The 18,811-nt window shown below is 44.2% G+C and overlaps 1 non-coding gene across 1 annotated transcript; it reads left to right on the plus strand.

Annotated features, from left to right (window-relative positions):
* Positions 1-18,247: 18,247 nt before the first annotated feature.
* On the plus strand, positions 18,248-18,376 carry LOC117713278 (small nucleolar RNA SNORA70). Its single transcript, XR_004607442.1, has one exon. It is a non-coding gene; the product is annotated as a small nucleolar RNA SNORA70 (small nucleolar RNA).
* Positions 18,377-18,811: the final 435 nt, after the last annotated feature.

Consider the following 18,811-nt stretch of genomic DNA (forward strand, 5'->3'; position numbering starts at 1 on the left):
CTTTTATATGATTTTTTTAAAAATGTTAATCAAAGGATTTATAAGTTTGGTAATGCTCAATCAGAAGCATAACCCAATACCCAACCTAGAAATAAAAACTATCTTTGACTGGTAGAGACATGTGAACATCTACCTCCATGCCCCCTCTCTCTTTCTCTCTCTCATCACCTAGCTTCTCCTCTTCTTCATCTTCTCTCCTTGCTCCATCTCTTCCTTTCAGTACTCCTTCCCACTTAGCTCCTCCTACATATCACTCTTCCTGTTAAAGTAAAACTTTTCTCTCAAAATACAATTAGAGCATACTTATTCCTAATTGTACCAGTGAGGTACAAGATAGTCCTAATACCCAGTCCATCATTTTGTTGACTAACCAGAACCTCTGTCATCTATCCTAACTAAAACACTTACTTTTGATCCTGGCTTTTTTGGCTTTAGAATGAATGTCAGCTGAAAACCACCTACTCAGATCTTTTCTCTCAAAGTAAATAGCCAGGATTGGCTATAAGACTATAGGTCTTCAACCCCATCAGAAATCCAGAATGACTGAGTTAACTGAAGTTATGGGAAGCACTAAACATAACTTCTAAAACTTAGCCAATTTATAGAGACCGCTGAACACCTGAAAAGCCCCTATACTACCGAACGTTGGAGCATCAAATCATCAGCCTTCTGGCCCAGAATCATCTGACAGACCTTAGTGATGCAGGATTATTAAGGGCTGATTACTCTGTCTAGGCAGATATAATCAGTCGACTATTCTGCATGTGTGTCCTTTTCTGGACAGTAATTTGTCTGTAGATGGAGAGAGGCAATTCTTGCCGAGTGGCTATCACCACACAACAGGAGTAACTCCGAGGATGCTCAATTTCTTCTTAGAATCCACGACAGGAAGCTGTCAGGAGCAGACAGGTCTCTAATCAAAATGAACATTAATATACAAATATTTGTAGCGTCAGTTCTATGGACTTCTGATGTTTTGAAAACCAACTATCCATGTAAGGTAACCTGGACTGTTGTCTGTTCACTCCTCTCAGCTATTTCTAAATAAAATATGGAAAACACCCTAACAATAAACTCAAAACCATGAATTTGCTATAGTCCCTTAACTCATAGGTTAACCATCCCAAATGAGTTAAAAAAGTTAAAAAAGGGCTGGGTCTAGGCCTTGTATTCCTAAATGTGTTATACAGGCACAATGCCCATGAGGGTATCAATATTCATCTCATTTTTATATTAATAAGAGGCTCATACCAATGAAAACCTTAAATTTGAAATCAAAGTAAATTTTGTACCATTTAAGAAATTATAACTTCATCTTGATAATAATTATACAGATTTCTACCAATAGGTTATGGCTATGCAATAAGTCCTAGATAATCCCCCCTGTTCCAACAAAACCACTACTTTTCCCTAGAAAGACAGACCAATATTAACCACCTTAGTCCCCAAGCCCAGGGAATAGGAGCACTGACTCTTCTTTAACTTCTTCAAGCTGATTAAGGGCGATGAGATATTAGAAGAGGGGTGGGGGGAAGAGTAAGTTGATAAGCCTCTGACGCTGTGTCTTCACTGAATCCAGATGGATTTCCAGGACATCGGAGGTTTGGGCAGGCCTGCTCAGTATGCTTGATGAGTAGATACACCAAGGCTGTGTATTCTGCAATATGCAATTCTCAGAACAAGTTTTAGTATCAAGAAAAAAAAATTCTCCCCCCCCCAAGGGGGCTGACTTTTTTTTTAAAGATGTTGGTTCTGACAACTTTTTTTTTTCCCCGCTTGTTAAAATTGGTTGTAGTATTTACGTTTCAGATCCGCTTACCCTACTTCCTCCCACCACCCAGAAACCTCCTATCCCATCCCCCTCCTCATGCTTCTATGAGGCAGTGACCGCACCTACCCCCCTCACTATCCCCTCCCTGCCCTCACATTCCCCCCCACTCTGTGTTCATTTTTTTTTTTATTTTATTTTTTTATTTTTTATGGGACCAAGAAACTCCTCTCCCACCTATGTCCAACAAGGCCATCCTCCCCTACATATACCTCTGGAGTCTTGGGTCCCTCCCTATGTGTTCCCAGGCTGGTGGTTTAGACCCTGAGGGGCTCTGGTTGTTTGGTATTGTTGCTTTCCACCTGGGGTCAATAACCCTTTCTGCTCCTTCAGTCCTCTCACTAAGTTCTCCATTGGGAAACTCCTGATCATATCAGTGGTTAACTGTGAGCATCGTCCTCTGAGTGTGTTAGTCTTTGGCAGACCTCTAAGGAGACAGCTATATCATGTTCCTCACATTATGCACTTCCAGCCATCCACAACAGTGTTTAGCTTAGGTGGCTGTACATGGGATGAATACCCAGGTGGAATGGTCTCCTGAAGGCCCCTCCTTCAGTTTCTGTTCCATGTTTTGTTTCCCTATTTGCTCCCTTGAGCATTTTTGTTTCTCATTCTAAGTAGAACTGAGGCATCCCCTCTTGGTCTTCCTTCTTCATGAGCTTCATGTGGTCTGCGGGTTGAGTCTTCACTAATCCAAGCTTTTGGGCTAACATCCGTGGAGATATGTTTGTGTAACTATCTTCTTTTGGGGTTTTTGGAAGATTACTTTCTTGCTTTTTCTAAATTATAGTTTCCCTCCTTGTGTTGGAGTTTTCTACCAATTATTCTTTGAAGTGCTGGATTTGTGTTGAGATACTGTGTAAATTTGGATTTGTCATGAAATATTTTGGTTTCTCCATCAATAATGATTGACAGTTTTGCTGGGTATAGTAGTCTGGGCTGGCATTTGTGTTCTCTTAGGGTCTGTATGATATTGGTCCAGGATCTTCTGGCTTTTATGGTCTCTGGTGAGAAGTCTGGTGTAATTCTTATAGGTCTGCCTTTATATGATACTTTGCCTTTTTCCCTTACTGCTTTTAGTAATTTTTTCTTTGTTTTGTGCATTTGATGTTTTGGCTATTATATGGCGGGAAGTATTTCTTTTCTGGTCTAAACTATTTGGAGTTCTGTAGGCTTCTTGTATATTTATGGACATCTCTTTCTTTAGGTTAGGGAAGTTTTCCTCTATAATTTTGTTGAGGATATTTACTGGTCCTTTAAGTTGGGAGTCTTCCCCCTCATCTATACCTATTATCCTTAGGTTTGGCCTTCTCATTGTGTCTTGGATTTCTTGTATATTTTGGGTTAGTAGCTTTTTGTACTTTGCATTTTCTTTGACAGTTGTGTCAATGCTTTCCATGGTATCTTCTGCACATGAGATTCTCTCTTCCATCTCTTGTATTCTGTTGGTGATACTTGTGTTTATGACTCCTGATCTTTTTTTTAGGTTTTCTATCTCCAGGGTATTGTCCCTTTGTGATTTCTTTATTGTTTCTACTTCCATTTTTAGATCCTGCATGGTTTTGTTTAATTCCTTCTCCCGTTTGGTTGCATTTTCTTGAAATTCCTTAAGGGATTTTTGTGTTTCCTCTTTAAGGGTTTCTATCTGTCTACCAGTGGTCTCCTTAAGTTCTTTGAGAGTGTTATTTATGTCTTTCTTTAAGCCCTCTATCATTATCATGAAAAGTGATTTTAATTCTGAATCCTGCTTTTCTAGTGTGATGGGGTGTTCAGGGCTTGCTCTGATGGGGGAGCTGGGTTCTGATGATGTCATGTAACTTTGGTTTCTGTTGCTTACGTTCTTGCTCTTGCCTTTTGCCATCTGGTTAACTCTAGTGCTGCCTGTACTTGCTGTCTCTGACTGAAGCCTGCCTTTCCAGTTATCTAGCTTGTGTCTGATCTCCTAGGGGTCCAGATGTCTCTGTGATCTTTTCCAGCTGTACTGATTACAGTGGTACCTCTAGGATGCCTCAGGATATGGTGCCTCCAAGGTAGCAGTCCAGCTAGGTGTCTGCTGTTCTGGGTGCAGTGTCTCCTCTAGAATATCTCAGGATATGTTGTCTGACGCTCTGAGTTCAGTTGTTTCTCTGTGGCTCTGGGTTGAGTGGACCTTCCAGTATGTTTCAGGTGGAATCTGGGGTCCACACAACAGCAGACCTGGCAGAGGTCTGATCCAGGCCTCAAATCCGAGAACTAGTTTCTAAGACACTGTCCAAGTTAGAGTGCCTGGGATCCCTGCTTCCTCTGGGTTCTTGGAGGTTGGGGACAGAGCTGCCACCCAAGATCTGCTCAGTGCTCTGGCCCAGACCGGAAGGAACCAGTGTTCTGGGCCAGGAGTGACTTCCTGGGTCCTTGTGGGTCCCAGTTACTCCCTGTTTAGGGGGGGCCCTGCTGTCTGCTTACCTAAGACACTGTCCAAGTTAGAGCGCCTGGGATCCCCGCTTCCTCTGGGTTCTTGGAGGTTGGGGGCAGAGCTGCCACCCAAGATCTGCTCAGTGCTCTGGCCCAGACCAGAAGCCAGGGTCTAGATTTGTTCTCTTACTTTGCCATCTTCTTCCTCCAGCACTTGGCCCCTTTAGCTCTCTCGTGTCACCCAATGTTCCTTAGAATAGAGAATTGCATGTGGTGCCCTTGTGGTACATGGTACATCTCCATGGAGGTCAGTCATCAGAGTTGACGTTGAGGAGGCTGTGACCTAGGGTCCTCCAGGTAGAAGGAAGACATATGACCAAAGGAGCTGGGGAGATGGTGCAGTGGGTAACACATTTGCTGTACAAACACGAAGACCAAAATTTGGATCCCCAAAACCCCTATAAATGCTGGGGTGGGAATGGCAGCCCAGCTGCACTCCAGCTCATGAGCAGAGACAGGGAATCCCCAGAGCAAGCTGGTTAGCTAGACTAGCCTAACCGGTGAGCTCTGGGCTCAACTAGGATAAGCTGTTCTGATGTATACAGTGGAGGGCAGCTGAGGAAGACACTCAGTGTCAACCTCCTGCCTCCACTCTCACACATGCATGCATTTGTACCTGCATAAATATACACACATATATGTATACTACACTTATATACACAAGTGAATTCATTATTTAAATGACCAGAAACTTGGACACACAGATCAGTCCTAACTCTGCAGCTCTTTAAACAAAGGGAGTAGACTGGACTTTGCCTATCAAACTGTTCACCACAATGCTTGCTCTGTTTATGGCTCTCTGAGGGAACAAGGGCCCAGTGTTACCTATTTTTGGTACTCAGTAGCTAACACCACACTAGTGCATTGGCTAGTCAGACGCTCTTTTTGTCAGTGAATATATTCCTCCTAACCCCACCCCCTCTCAGACTCATTGCACATCTCCTTTCTAAAAATGTATTTCTTATTACCATGTATGTTTCCATAATATATGTGACGATGTATGTGCTACTGAGACTGTGGAGGCCAGATGACAACTTCGGGAGTCAGCTCTCTCTATCCACCTTCATGTGGATTGTGGAGATCAAATTTAGGATTTCCATACTCATGTGGTGAATGCCTTTACCCACTGAGCCATCTTGCCAGCCCTACACTTGACTTCTGATGGTGTTTCTCAGAGGAACAGTTTTTACCAGTTTTCTTTGCTCTTCATTTAAGTAGGGGACTTGAGGCACACTGGGAAGCAAGCAAAATCTCTCTCTTAAGCTCTGTGTGTCTCTAGGCATTCCTGTTAAAGGATTTCCTGTTTAGATTGTGCCTTGGTCCTTGATCAGATGGAGCTCGATTCCTGAGAGCCAGATCTTATCCTCCATCACTGGAGCTTCCATCCCCCAAGAGTTCCTGGAACAAGGAGTGGCATCAGCAAAATGTGGAACTTTGTATAGTTTGTAGCAAAAATGAGAAAAGTGGGGAGGAGCTGTTATCCTTGTGTGTTATCCTTGTAGGTAGTGTGCACTTTGAACTGAACAGGGCTCTTTTCTGTATTGTCACCTCCTTTCTCACGGCCTCCTCCAAGGGATCATCATAGCCGATTTGCAGATGGAGAAAATGCTCGAAGATAGACCACAAAAGCATGCAGAACCTCCTGGCATGAGTTCTTTTCATGCTTCATGAGAATTCAGGTATCTCTAGTGACTTCTGGGGTATCTCAAGGTTAATAGCAGGGAGGTGGCGGCCAGCTGGATGCCCCTAGTCAAGTAGCTGTCATTGTTCTGACTGTTACGGGTTTACAAACCCTTTTCTGCAGAAAGGAGATGTTGCCAGGATGGGATTTTCCCTAAAGAATCCTTTAGAAAGAATGCCAGGACCTTTCCTTTCCACCTTGACAGTCCCGGGAGACAAACTGAAAGGACCTGCTTAATGTCTCATCCAAAGGGTATTTGCGGAGCTGGCTTCATCATTCAAAGCAGGAAAAGGCCTTTGTCATGGTCAAATGGCTTTAATGTGTTTTGAATGCTACATAAATTCAAACTTGATGGCTCATTTATTTGTTGGATTGAAGTTTTATACAATAAACTAAGCCTTGGTATTTACTAATAACTTGTGCACTGCCCTTTGTTTGTTTAGAACAGCCAGAAGGCAAAGAAGTTGACCGAGTCCCTCATGGCCAACGTTATGTTCCCATCCTGGCATTTCCAGGGTCGGTTTATGGATTGGCAGGAGGGGTAAAGAGAGGGCTGTTTGCAGTGGGGACAGGGGGCACAGCGGGAGGTAGAAGGGAAAGACCGCAGGTAGCAGCCTTATTCCAGACCTGTGCTGACAAAGCTCCACCATGATGCTTCCTTGGCTGAGCTCAGTAACGGGGAATTTAGAACTTTGAGTGACAGGCCAGGCTTGACTGGTGACTTGTACATGACCTTGAAAGATTCATTGTCCCTGTCCTGTGCCTCTCTATTTGGCTCTGAGAAAGGAAAGAAGGCGTATAATAAATTCTACGCACGGCTCAAGGTGAGCTTCCATGAGCCGTCTGTCTCCTTCCAGAAGATCTTTGCTGTTTGCCCCTCTCTCCAACAAGTCTGTCTCACACAGCCCAACAGATGTGTCCTTCCCATACACTGAGGGCAAGGACACAGGGCTTGGTGTCCAATAGAGCCAGATGTAAGTCTAGGGCTATTTACATTAGCTTGAATAAGTTATGGGGGAGGGAGGGAAAGAGAAAGAAGGGGAAAGGAAGGAGGAACTGTAGTACGAGGGAGAGAGGGAGGGAGGGATGATGGGGAGAACAAGAGAATACGCATATCGATGTCAGTCACTGCGTTGTAGGCATAAGGGACAGCAAGAGGCCAGGCTGTGAGCACAGAACCCAGCATTGAGGATGTTTTCCTGCCTATAGTCTTGTTTTTCTGGTACAGCATAATATAAAGTCCTGAGGGAACAAGGCTGTGTGTTTCCCATTGATCTCAAATCCAGCCTAGACACTGGATTTATCTCCTATGATAACTCAGCTCTGTAGCCATCTCTCAGGTCTCGTAGAGACCAATAGTGTGTCTGCCTTTCACTTCCCAGACAGCAAGAGCACCTCTGGGCTTGTTTGGAGGGGAGCAATGAATTGTGGGACTGACATGATTAGGCAAAACCTAGGCACCCCTCTATTTCTGTGGGGGGGGGAGAAATGTCTGTTTCTGTTAGGACTAAATGGCAGGATCTGTCTTTGGCGTCTCCCCCCATGCACACATCTAGAGATTCCAAAAGGCTCAAGTGCCACACCAGCCACTCAGGGAAAGGCCTCACCAGCTCACTAGTCCTGTCACTGCTACCTGCCTGGCAGTCTAGCCCCAGACCACACCCTCTGCCACAAGGTGACTGCTGACCCTTTCTCCCTTCTTCCATGCTAGTAGTCCTAATTTTGTTCCTGGATCCACATCTCCTTGGATACATTCAGATTGTGCTAAGGCAGTGTGGGTCCCCTTGGGAATTACATATCAGATATCCTGCATATCAGATATTTACATTATGATTCATAACAGCAGCAAAAGTACAGCTATGAAGTAGCAACAAAATAATTTTATAGTTGGGGGGGGGTCACCACAGCATGAGGAACTGTATTAAAGGGTTTATGCATTAGGAAGGTTGTGAACCCGTGCTCTAAAACAATTGTTGTATCTCACTCACTCTGCATATGTGGCCAATTAGAATACCTTTTATACAGGTTTTCTTATGTTTACAAAAAGTAGGTGAAAGATACTCAGATGACCTTAGCAAGCAAAGGCATGACTCTGTGTGTGTGTGTGTGTGTGTGTGTGTGTGAGAGAGAGAGAGAGAGAGAGAGAGAGAGAGAGAGAGAGAATTGCTTTCTGTGAGTATGTGTAAGTATGAGTATTGTGTATATGTTACATGAGAGTGATATCGGCTTACATGTGTTTGTCAGTATGTATGTATGTATTACCTGACATTGGCTACTGGCAAGGTAATAAGTTAAACTCTCAGATCAGCAAAGAGACCCAGGTGAGTTGTGGCTTTACCCCCAGTCTCTGATTGAAGGCCTGAGAGTCAGGGAAGCTGGAAGGGAAAGCTCCAAATCCAAGAACAGCAGCCTCTAGACTCTTGGAGGGTCCGTGTTCCAGTCAGAGTCAGATGGATGGGGAAAAAAAGCAAGTGTTCCCGTTTACAGGCAGATAAGAATGATTCTTCATCATGAGAAGGTCAGTTAGTCATCAGGTCTTTGATTGGATGAGGACCTCCCATACGAGATCTCGGTGTAACTATTCACATGTCAATCTTGACCAAAGAGACTGGACAGAAACACCAGGATAATGATTGGCTAAATATCTTGGGGCCCCTATATTGTCATGTAAAATTAACCATGACACTTGATTTGCCTTGATGTGTTGTGAGTTTGGACTGTGCCTCCCAAAATATATACTTAAGTCCTAATGCTGGGTGCTCGAAATCCTAATGTTGTTTGGGATGGCTTTATTACTGACACACTTAGTTAAAGCGAGGCATTCCCAGAGCAGACTATGTTCTCAAGACAACATAACTCAGGTCCTTATAGAAGGAGTATTTGGACATGGTGGCCCATGACTGAGATGTCAGAAGGAGGGGCTAAGATAACATGGCTGTAACACCGAGGAAAACCAAAACTTACTCAAACCAGAAACTTAGAGAAAGGCCTGGAACACATTCTTTTCAGAACACTCTTTAGGAAGAAATTTCCAGAAAACACATTAATGTTGGCCTTCTGCCCTCCAGAATAGTGAGACAATGGGGCGATCCACTTCTACTGGTTTTTGTTACCCAATTGTGGCTCGCTGCTAGGGCAGTCTATGCAGTGTGTGAGGGTTTGATATCTGGAAGCATGGGTTTCTTCTATGGTCTACTCCAAGTCAAGTCAGCCTCTTTAGGTAGAAAATCTGCTGCTATGTGTGTGAGTATGTGTGTGGTATGTGTACACACAACACACACACACAATATCTTTTTCTATTGCTCTCCACCTTATTTTTTTGAGACGATCTCTCGCTGAACCTGGATGTCTGTCTCCACTTCCCCAGAACTGAGCTACAGATGCATCATATACCTCAATGCCCACTCTTATGTGTGTGCCAAGGATCTGAAGCACTTTAACCATGAAGCCATCTCCCCACACCAAGCTGTTGTGTTTCATAGCACACCATGCCCTGCTACACCTACCATGCTCATGTAACCGACATGATGAAGAATCGCTGGGCTAGAGCTTTGTAGAGTCCCACCACTCTCAGGCAAGAGTCCGCAGGTTTCTTGAAGAAAAGGTTGTTTTACGCCTTTGGTTAATTTTCAGTGTTCTGAAATTATTGGCTTGGTCAGTCTTGCTCAGTTTCGGAGTTGTGTTTTTGGAGACACATTTGCCGAGCTCCTCCCCTACTTTCTAGGAAGTCTTCCTTCTTCAGTGTCGTTTCATCCTTAAGACTCTCTCTCATGCTATTTGGCAGCTCTGCCAACCACAGGCCCTATCCTGTTGCAGCCTGAGAACAAACCTAAGTCAAAGCTAAGCCATCAAGTGCCTGTTGCCACAACTTAAAAATCTTGTTAGGGAATGATTCAAGACAGAAAATAAGAGGTTGTACTTCTCCCCCCCCCCCCCGCCCCCCCTGCCCCCTGGCAAGATTCTAAATGTCCTCCTGCTTCCTCCCTTGTAAGGGCTCTCCCGATTCTCTATGTGTTCAAAGCCTGGCTCTCTGGTCTTTCATCAGTTCTGGAAGGACCCCCATGTCTACCCAATAAATGCCTTTCCTGTTCAAGTTAACTAGAGCCTATTTCTGTTGCTTGCAAACAAAGGGACTGACGGATGTGGCTTTTCAAAGGGTGTGCAGAAGGGAATCTTCTAAAGACAACAGATAAGAGGCCAATTACTCACTTGACAGTTTTCGGGACTGCTACAACACACACACACAGGCCTGTGGGAAGCTCCTGCCCCAGTGGTGAGCTGCATTCCCGATGAAATCCCACCGGAGGGGCCAAGTCTGCACCTGTCACCAGCCACAAAGAGACTCCAGTTTTTATCCATTTCATCTGGAGAACCATCTGGGCTGGGAATAGTAGTAATAATAACAAATCATCATCACCAGATTTCCTCATACATAGCGTGGCTTTTTTGTAGCTCTTGTTAAAAAAAATCCCGTTTTCAAGTCTGCTGGCAAATAAGCAGCCAGCAATAGCTAGAAAGGGTGTCCTGCACTGTCGTGGAAAAGGATTGTGACAGGACCTGGGAATGTGGACGTGGTGAGATGTGGCTGCTGACCATCTTTTCTAGAAAGGGGGTTAAAAGGGGAAGTCCCAGAAGTCTGTGGTGCATAGGACAATTCAAAAGAGAGCTGGGTAGCAATGGCTTCTCTATTGATTTGTGTATCGCAACAATTTTTGGCTTTTGTTTGCTTTGGACCAGCAACAGGACACGACTCATAAACTCATCAAGCTGGCCTACCAAGCAGCATTAATAGACGCATCCCTGCTGTTAAGTATGTGACTGTATTTAATGAAACCCTGTATTAGTGCATTTTGGTTGCTATAACAAAAATACTTAAAGCTGGCTGTTGGCAAAGGAGAAGTCTCATTTTGTTCAAGTCTAGGTGTTTAAGGATATGCTGCTGGCTTCTGCTCATGTCTCAGGGTGGATAACGTCACTGAGACAAGTTGCATCACAAGGACAGGGGCATAATGTGAGATGGAAAATGTCCTTGGCTAGGTAGGAAGCTAGAGAGAGATTCAAAGGCCTGGATCACTGTTTATAACAATAAACAATGTGAGAACAAATTCAAGGGTCCAATGAGAACAATCTGGAGCCCTCCAATGACCTCACCTGAAACTCTTTCTGTTAAAGCTCCCACCTTTTAATGCTGCATGCTGGGGACCAAGCCTTCAACATGTCCGTATTTTCTCCAAACCATAAGGAAGCAGTCATGGTTTCTGTGTTTCAATCTTTTCAAGTCATTCAACAATCATGTCTCAGGGTTGGAAAGATGGCTCAGTGGTTAAGAACACTCATTGCTGTTACAAAGGACTACAGTTGGTTCCCAGCACCCACATTAGGTAGTTTACAACTGCCTGAAACTCCAGCCCTAGGGTATCTGATTAGGACCTCTTCTGGACTATGTGAGTACCTGTATACATGTGTAGCGCGCGCGCACACACACACACACACACACAAATACAAACAAATCTTTAATTATGTCATGATTTTACACCCCACATTTTACAGGCTATAATCATGCTGTCAAGAGAGCAGTCAAGGTGGCAAAGGATGCTCTCATTTGATTGACAATGGGAGAACATTAGCTTTAGAGAGGAAGTAGCAGAGGTGCCGAGGGATATAGACACAAACTTCGGCAGGATATATGCATGGCAGAAGGATAAAGTTTGTTCTCTGCTCCCAGAGATGAGTCTAGGGTCAACTGAGAAAACCCACAAGAAGACACATTTTAGTTCCATATCCTGATACAGAAAACATACACGTTTCCCAAAGGTTGCCTGGAAATAGGCTATTGCCTTATAATCCCAGTCAAAGGATGCATCAGTGTGGAGATAATTACAAGCATTTATATCAGCAAGTGGTGGGATGGTAATGGCTGGATAGTTGCATGCATGTATATGAAAGGATTTGCTCACTTACTATTTTAAAAATTAAACTCAACACTTCTTTTCCAGGTTGTAACCTGTAATCACAAATCCATGTTTTCCATTCAGAAAAAGCCAACAACACAAATCCTAACTGTAGAGTGCCCAGGTAAATTCTGAGCATTCCTTTCCTCAAGAATATTTAGAGGTTTGATTTCACAGGTTTGGAGTACTGGGAAGCCCTTGAAACTCCAAGATATACTCATAAAACCATAGAGGTCAGTTAGAAAAATCCTGCCAAAGGCAGTTCTGTGAATAAACTGCTGGGGAAGTAGAGAACTCATTGCTTCTCAGATTTCTGTGCTCCTGCTGCTGGGCACCTTTGATGAGGGATAGCTATATTTACAGCCACTGATAACAATGACAGGATCTGTTCATATGTTCTGGAATTCATTACCAGAATGCTACATCTGGGCTCTTTAAGGTTACGTCAGAAGGATGAGACTACCCATTATGCTTAGAGTATATCCTACAGCATAAAGTTAGCAGGGAAGAATTTTCAGAGCTACTCAAATTTTGAGTATAAAGGTTTAAGAGAAAGTGATTTCCCCCATACTGGAGAGGCTCAGGTCACAGGAGGTAAGAAAACAGCTCACTTATTGCAACCAAAAGCCCAAATCCAAGAGCCAAGTAGGTTGTGGTTGAACTTGGAAAGGTGGTTTTCAAACATTACTAGGCATCAGAACACCTAGAGGCTACAAGTATATGTCCCTGGACCTGAGCCGAGAATCTTTGATGCAATCAATATTCTAGCAGGGTCCCAGATAACGATGCTGGGTACAGATGATGCTGATGCAGGGTCCACCCTAGCCTTGGCAGCCATGTGAAAACTTAAATGTTGAGAGTCTATTAAAATGAAGAATCTGGTCCTATGGATGTGGCGTACAGTCTGAGGTACCCAAGCTCTAGCCTGGGAGCCAGGCTTTGACTATTAAGAGCATACAAGGAAGGGGGGAAAAACAAAAAAATAAAACTAAAATAAATAAATAAATAAATAAAAGCATACAATTGGTCCCACAAGAAGCTGAGTCTGAATTGCAGGACAAATGATCTTACCTGTAGAAATCAGAGGTGGGTGGGTAGGAAGCTAAAGAGTTTATGCATTCATTCCACAAATATGTGTTCCAGAGGCTGTTGAAGTACTAAGCATACACCAAGGGAGAAAGTCCTCTCTTCCATTTTAGAGAACTGAAGTCATGCTTACAGCTTGCTCTCTAGTCTCTCCAAGGTATCTTCTTTTTACTTTGATTTCCCGCCCCCCCCCCAAGGAAGAAGACCTAAGAAGAACCAGAGAAAAGTGAACTTAACTTTAAACTCAAAATATTTTTCTTCTCATGTTATTTAAGAAATATAACAAAAATTCTGAAACGATTACATTTTTTCTAATGCTGTTTTTATGTGAATTCAGACATAGTCACTTTTATTTCTTCCAAACAATTGCTAACTAAGTATCCATCAAGACTACTTTAACGCTACTGTCACATAGAAGTCTGGAAGCAGTCATAACTTAGACATTGATTCTTGAATTGCAGTGGTTTAAAAAAAAAAACTGAAGTCAGGACAGTGTTTGGAAGACGCAGGCAATAACTGAAAGGAGCCAACAGGGATTTCCTGCACTTACTAGTTTCTTCTTGGGAATCTAAGTAAGTGGGAATTCAATACACTGTGGACTCATGATCTAGGAGAGGAGCGAAGTCCAGGGGTCAAAGCAAGAGCCAGATCCTCCTTGCATCAGTCACAAGGCAGGTCACTGGCCTAGTTGCTTCATATCGCTAAGGTTTAGTACCTTAATTGCAAAATAGGGGATAAGGATCTTCCTTGTGGGGCTGGGGAGGTGGCTCAGTTGATAAGCTACTTGCCAGACAAGCATGTTGACCTGAGTCCTATCTGCAGTATCCATGTTGTTAAAGAAAGCCTGGCAAGATGGTGTATGTTGTGTTAGAATGGTGGTTTGTACAGGGGACAGATCAAACCGGGCTAATACAGCTCCATGGGAGAGGTTTATTGGGGGAGAAGAGAAAAGGACAAAGAGGGGGATGAAGAAGAAGAAAAGAGAGAGCGAAAGTCAGGGGGCTCTGCCTTTTATTTGGGCCATGATGTAATCACACGCACCACCTCACACAGGTAAGGTGCAGGCAGGTGGATGCTGGGAATGTATGGCAGTTGCCATGGCAACAGGCACTCAAGTCCTTGTCACCTATGGATGACTTGATGTCATCACTGGATTTGGAGGCTGTAGGCTCCAATGCCAACACAGTGGGTCTGGAATCCCAGTGCTGGGGAAACAGAGACAGGAAGATCACCAAGGCTCACTGACTACTCAGTGTAGCAATTGGAATTAGGGTGCTTTGGGTTTAGTGACAGACTCTGCCTAACATAAGGTAGAGAACAATTGAGAGAAATACCTACAGTCAACCTCTGGCCTATAACATACACTACATATACCTGTGCCCATATACCACACATGCATGCATATATACACACAGAGGAAAGGAAGGTGGGCGAGGGAGGGAGGAAGGGAGAAAGAGAGGGAGAGAGAGAGAGAGACAGAGACAGAGAGAGAAACAGAGAGAGAGACAGAGAGAGAGAGAGAGAGAGAGAGAGAGAGAACATTTTCAAAAACTAACTTGCACAGTGGTAAAGAGAGTCAACGAGGTCATCTGTGATGTCACAAAGCATGCTCGCCATCAATGGTAAATTGGTGTCAGGATGGACAAAGCCCAACTACCTAAGTCAGGATTATTTGTAGGGGACATTAAAACACTGTCGCTTTGTCTGACTTTTCAGAATAGGCAGGGAATGCAACAGGAAAATGTTGTTGGAAGAAACAAATGCGCTAACCAGATTTAAGGGAGGGGTGGGGGCAGTGGCAGGGTTAGCCTGAGCTGGAGAGGCTCCGCCTCTAGCTTGAATGGATTCCCTCCTAGGGTCAGAGTAATAGAATTTTACAGCAGCTGCATAAGAACGGGTTTTGAATTTGTGATGCTTTTAAGTACGGCTTAAAATTACAATACCCAAAGCTGGCACAGTCGTAATCAAACTGCTATGCCCATAAGCTTCCAGTACTATCTCTCTCAAAGGTAATTTGGCCATGCGGATTAGAAGTAAGAAAAATATTTGTTCTTTTTCACTTTGTCCTGATTGTCCTCACTGAAGGAAAAGGAGGGAAATGGTTGCTTTGATCACCCATGTTGGAGGGGAACCCTTCCCCTGAAATCAGCTGTAGTAACTTAAAGAATATTTAAGAAGGTCTGTGAAGCAACTTGTCCCAGTTGCTCAGTACATAACAAAATTACCTCAAAACATAGCAGCTTGAAACAATCATTTTGCTTTGCTCACAGTTTTTTTTTTTTTTTAAAATCAAGAACTCAGAAAGAGTCCAAGGGTACTGGCTGATTTTGTGTGTCAACTTGACACAGCTGTGGTTATCACAGAGGAAGGAGCCTCCCTTGAGGAAATGCCTCCAGGAGAACCAGGTGTAAGGCCTTTTTTTAGTTAGTGATCAAGGGTGGGAGGGACCATTGTGGGTGGTGCCATCCCTGGGCAGGTAGTCTTGGTTCTATAAGAAAACAAGCTGGGCAAGCCAGGGGAAGCAAGCCAGTAGGCAGCACCCCTCCATGGCCTCTGCGTCAGCTCCTGCCTCCAAGTTCCTACCTTGTGTGAGTTCCTGTCCTGACTTCCTTTGGTGATGAACAGCAATGTGGAAGTGTACACTGAATAAACCCTTTCCTCCCTAACTTGCTTCTTGGTCATGATGTTTGTGCAGGAGTAGAAACCATGACTAAGATACCAAGCTTCTGCTTGAAGTCAGTCTTGAACCATGCTTAGATTGTCACATGGCTAAGGTCATCAGTGGCTTGACCTGGTTCCGGGTTCACAGTGGCTCACATGTTTCAGCTGGATAGCTGTTATCTGCAGTCTTAGCTAAGATGTGGGTCAGAACCCCTACCGTCAGCCTCTCTGATGTGGCAGCTTCAGGGTGCTCACTTATCCAGAATTTCTGATTTTACTTATCCAGGTTTCTCCTAGAGCTGCTGCTGCAAGGACATCGTTCTTCTAGTCACATTATGTTCTTCTAGTCACAGGTGTGTCACTAAGCCTGGCCAAAACTCAAGAAGAGGGCAAACTTCACTGGCCAGTGGGAAGACTGGCAAGGGGACACAAGGCCTTTTCGATCATTGCTAAGGTGGGACTAGAGAGCAGGCTGAACCCAAAAAGACTATGTCCAGATAGTAACCCAGTATTTGCATCCAGAGGCTCACAGCCTCCTGAAACTTCAGCTCTAAAAAAATTAATACCCTCTTCTGATCTCTGCAGGGAACCTGCATGCATGTGCATGTGCCATTTGTGCGTGTGCGTGTGCATGTGTGTGTGTGCACGCGGGCACTGGAAGTCAGAGGACAAAACTCAAAGTTATTTCCTTGGACCAAGAGGGGTCCTGAGGACCACATTCAGGTCACCAGACTTGGTGGCAAGCCCCTCTCCCCACTGAGCCATCTTGCTGGCCTCTCCTTTCTCCTTTTATTGTTGGCATCTTCCACATGCTGCCTGGAGATTTCCTTTAGGAGCTCACAGAGTTCATTTGGTACATTTTCTACTTCCCACACTACAGGTGATACTTTTGTTGAGCTTTCCCCCATTATATAACAAAGATCTTTGCCTACAACTCTTGTGATGTTTCTCTGGCTTTCCCAGATTTCCTCCCTGACTACCACCCCAACTGCTCTCAGATGTCAGCTCTTTCAGCCGCTGTCTGCAGTCTGATCTCAAAGACGCTGCCATGTGCTTTAAATTTTTATTGTAGCAACCCCTCATTTGCGTTCACCAAAATTTACTTTGGTTATTATCGCTGTGTGAAAAAAAAATTTGTCTCTAGATGTAAGTGTCTTTAAACAACCATTTTATTTTGCTGGCAATTTTGAGCTTCAGAAATTTGCAAAGGGCTCAGCCAAGCCTCTCTCCGTTGAGGTCATTTATGCAGTGGGAGCAAGATGTCAGCTGGGACTGCAAATATCAGCTGAGCTGATGGGACTGGCAATGGGAGATGGCTCACTCCTACAGTCAGGATTGGATGCTGGCTGTCAGTGACGAGCCTGGCTGGGCTGCCCATCTCTCTGCCGGAATGCAGACTCTGTGGCTAGGCAGTCTCAGAGCAACTGGCCTTCTTCCACAATGCTAGTCTCCCCTGGAACTAACATCCCCAAAGATCAGATTGAAACTTGGTGGCATTTTCTGGCTTACTTTTGAAAATTGAATGGCATCTCTCCGCTGTGTGGTATTAGTTACAGAGTTGTCACAAGTCATCCTAGCTTCATGGGTAAGGGGCATAAATATCATCTCTCAAGAATTCATACAACCAAGATTAAGTAGCAGAAGCAGAACAGATTCTTATGTATCTTCTGTTGAAATGATACATATGGATAGGAGAATAGGGAACAAGGAATGAAAGTAGAGAGAGGGGGAGAGAGAGGAAAAAATAGAGTGAGAGAAAAAAAAGAAATTTTTGTTGTGGATAATTTTCTCTGCTTGTTTTATAATTAAAAAAGAAAAGAAAAAAGAAAAAGAAAGGTCAAAGAAAATGCATGCCTTAGGGATTCTATATTTTTGATTTATCACCCAGGCTCCATTTTCTGTGTTATCTTTAGTAACACAGAATTTGAATCCTTTCAAGTTAGCTTTGGGGATTCAGCTTTTGGAGTGCCACAAAGCACTGAGAATTCACATGTTGGGACATGGAGGTAGCCCTGTCCCTAATGGGAATGGATTCCCCTTGGGACTGAAGGCTGTGACACAACACTTGAAAGGACTATCTCCTTAAGGGTCAGGAAGAAGCCCAAAGGTGGGCTCTACTTGCCTGCAGGATCAGGACCTGCAAAGCACCACCACACTCTGCTGCCCTCCAGCCCTGCTTGCTTTATGAAACAATTAACAGGAGAAATAGGTCAAACAATAAAACTGGACAGGAAGGCCAACCTGTCTGAACAGAATGTGCTTACATTCAGCCCCCCGAGGCAACAAGGAGTCAAAGCCAGCTATGTGTGTCATTATATATGCCAACAGTCACCTACTTTTCTCTCCATACTGTGACATCCAGAGTGCTTTAGTGACCTGTTTTTGCTTATATAACAAGCCTTGGGTAACAACACAGAACAGAAGCCTATCATGGCCTGCACCGTGGGCCCCATGTTTACATGCTGGAACCCTCAACCTAATATGACTTATTTAAAGATGATTCATTTTCAGAGGTTATTAAGGATAAGTGTGCTTGTATGCCTGGGACCATAATCTTATAGCCCTGGTATCACTATAAGATGAGGAAGACAACAGACTCTTATACCGGCTGTCTTTCTTGTAGGACCCAAGAGTGCAACAGCTGCAAACAGTAGCCTGTTCAACAATATACCACCCTGCTCCTTGTGCAGGTTGTCCCAACCCACCTTGGAGACAGCCCCTCCCAGTGGGTGCTCACATATCTGATCTCATGCTGTTCCTAATCGAAGCTCTGCCTGATATGTAGGGTACTGGGATGCCTCTGGGAAGCCTGAGAGCATGATGACCTCTGTTTCCACCAACACACAGCTATCCACAGAAAGCCACAGGAGCAGGAGCATGTGACAGATGCTCCACAAGGGGCCTGATTCAAGTTCCCACATCTTGAAATGGGGTTTTACCAAGGATGCCCACAAAGGCCAGCCGATTGATTACATGGTCTTAGTGGTACACATTTGTAACGTCAGCACTTGGGAGACAGGAGAATAGGTGGATAGTGACTTCTGAGTCAGCCTGGAATGGATGATTAGATTCTGTCTCAAAACAGGCAAGCCAACAGAGGACAGGGCTCTGAGGAATGGATCTGGGTTGTCTGTGTTTATAAGGCCATACTGG

Source organism: Arvicanthis niloticus, chromosome 7, assembly GCF_011762505.2.
Source record: "Arvicanthis niloticus isolate mArvNil1 chromosome 7, mArvNil1.pat.X, whole genome shotgun sequence".
Lineage (NCBI taxonomy): Eukaryota > Metazoa > Chordata > Mammalia > Rodentia > Muridae > Arvicanthis > Arvicanthis niloticus.